We start from the raw sequence: 2,805 nt of genomic DNA on the forward strand, positions 1-2,805 counted from the left end.
GTTGTAAAAAAAGACAAGCCTCCTCGAATACTGTGGTCCAGAGAAATGACTGCCTCTTTAAATGCATTAAAGGGAGTGCTGACCTCCCCCACTCAAAGGTGCTGCCTGTGGGAATGCCGGCCTGTCTGAGAGGGGTAGCAGCTTGCGCTATCATGATAAGGGACTGCGAGAAGCTTACACTCTCACATGACACTATTCTACACACCAATCACCAGGTCACGACCATTGTAGCGGACATAACCACACAACATATGCAAATCTCACTATAAAAGCGAGCAGCACACATGATTCGCCAGGACATTTATTGATCCATATGCTGTGTTCTTCTGACCGACGGGATGGCTCAGACAGGCTTGACGATCATGACTGCATGACATGTATAAAGGAATCCAAAGGAATCACGTCCAGATTTAGAGCTCATTTACATTTAGAGGCCAACAATGGCGTTACACTCGCCTAACACAGGAACTCGATTTTGCACCATCCAAAACCTGTAAATGTAAAAGACATGTTGTGATTTTTGGGTCTGACTGGTTACAGCAGGACCTATGTCCCAGACTATGTTGCCCTTACCTCCCCTCTGCGCGTTTTGGTAAATGAACAAGGCATGAGAAACCTATCTGCTCCCCTATCATGGACTACAGAAGCAGAACAGGCGTTTATACAGTTAAAACAACAGCTTTCTGTCGCCTCTGACCTTGCTGTGCCAGATTACGCCTTGCCTTTTCATCTTGATGTTTCTGGAACTGGAACCCATGTCAATGGTATCCTGTTCCAGAAAAAAGGGGGAGAGAGAAAAGTGTAGACATATGTAAGTGCAATGAAGAAAGTGAGAAGAAAGGAGAGCGGCAAAGCAGAGAAATGAAGGATGACGATGAGAAGAGGGCGAGTGGAAAAAGCTGGGTGTTGGAGCTAAGCTATAAAACCAGGAGGGGGGGAAACAGAGTGATAGGAAGGGAGGAGTGAGGCAAGGCTGCAGAAGAGGTGTGAAGACTCATCTTTTTCTGGATGGGTGTGAGTTAAGGCCGGAGCAGAGAGAGGCCTGGGAGCACAGCATAGCCTAGTGGTAATAAACCAGGAAACCCCAGTAGAGAAACAGACAACATCAGCTATAAGGAAGCTATAAAGTGTTTTTAAAATCAAAATATAGTCTTCAGTCTGAGCTTGATATCTTTAAAGTTGATTGCTAGCTAGTTTACTCTTATAGGGAAATCGGTTAAAAGGGACCGTTTCAGAAATTTTAGAAGTCATGTTTGTTTTTGTACATGTTATGAGATATTTAATTCATAAAATACACATATCAAGGGAAATTCCAGTCCCCTTGACATATTTTGTTTTAAATTGTATAAAACAGTATTGTGTCCATAGCATAAAATGTAGCGTACGGTAAAGGAAACAGTTGGGTAATCAATTGAATCTAAATAGGTTTCAGTATTGAACAGCATTACAGCAAATATACAGATGTTTTTCTCGGGCTTTGCAGCCAAAAAAAGAAAAATCTTTTCTTGCACAGCCGTTCCTCCAGATGACATTCCATTTTGTCCAGGAAAAGAAATAATCATTGATTACACAGACATGGTGGACAGAGTAGGTAGTTACAGGTACCTGCTGGTGGCTGTGGATGCATTTTCAGGTTGGCCAGAAGCCTGGCCGACAGCAAGTGAAAACAGTGGAACTGTGGTGAAGTGTCTGATTAATCATTATATACCACAGCATGGGTTTCCCGAGGTCATAAGGCCGGACAACGGTTCACATTTCAGGAACCACGATCTGCAGAAGGTTGAAGCCGCATTAGGTTTGAAACATAAGTTTGGCTCAGTTTACCACCCCCAATCCCAGGGGAAAGTGGAAAGGATGAATCAAACTCTAAAAACTAAATTGGCTAAAATCTGTGCACAGACCAAATTAGATTGGGTTAAGGCATTGCCTCTTGCATTAATGTCCATAAGATGCTCAGTAAATCAAACCTCTGGTTACACTCCATTTGAGTTGGAGCATGGCAGGCCTTTTCCTGGCCCCTCCTCTCGCCTGTTAATGTCGGATGAAGCTGATTCGGACCTCGATCCAAGGACATATTATAACATGCTCCGCAGTTTTGTTGCCCAGTATTCCTCACAGGTCGCTGAAAGAAACCAGCAAGAGCCGAAGGAGGCGGCTGCACCTGGAACCACACCACCCCCCCTGCCCCACCAACCACCAACCCCTCCAACCACCAACACCCCCCAAAAAAAAACCCAACCCCCCACCCAAACACCAACACCACCCCCCCACCTAAAACCCCACACCAACCAACCCCAACACCGACCGGCGCACCCCCCAACCCCAACCCCCAACACTCCAACCCAACACACCCAAACAAACACCCACCAACCAACCCCACACCCACCAGGCCACACCAAAAAACCCACCCCACCATCCCTCCACCCACCCCCCACCCACCCCCCCCCCCACCCCTCAACCCACGACCAACCCCGCACCCAGTATTCCTCACAGGTCGCTGAAAGAAACCAGCAAGAGCCGAAGGAGGCGGCTGCACCTGGAGTAGACTACGTCCTCCTGAAAGTCACAAAGAGAAAGTGGGCTGAGCCTCGCTGGACAGGCCCTTACCGCATAACAGAGCGGACCTCCCACGCTGTCAGGCTCGAAGGGAAAGGTGACACCTGGTTTCATTACACACAGTGCGCTGCTGCCACCGAACCAGGAAGAACCTTGAGAGAGGTGCAGAAGGACCTGTCAGAAGGAGCTGCAACAGCATCACCAACCACTTGAGGGAGCCAACGCTCAACCTACAAGCCGGCTGGTTAC

General features: G+C 47.6%; 1 long non-coding RNA gene across 1 annotated transcript; it reads left to right on the forward strand.

The window, feature by feature from the left end:
* Nucleotides 1-6: 6 nt before the first annotated feature.
* Nucleotides 7-2,061, forward strand: LOC121812359. Its single transcript, XR_006053012.1, has 2 exons — nt 7-1,425; nt 1,796-2,061. It is a non-coding gene; the product is annotated as an uncharacterized LOC121812359 (long non-coding RNA).
* The last annotated feature ends 744 nt before the right edge of the window (nt 2,062-2,805 follow it).

Source organism: Haplochromis burtoni, unplaced genomic scaffold (assembly GCF_018398535.1).
Source record: "Haplochromis burtoni strain Fernald_Lab_line unplaced genomic scaffold, NCSU_Asbu1 Contig_555, whole genome shotgun sequence".
Classification (NCBI taxonomy): domain Eukaryota; kingdom Metazoa; phylum Chordata; class Actinopteri; order Cichliformes; family Cichlidae; genus Haplochromis; species Haplochromis burtoni.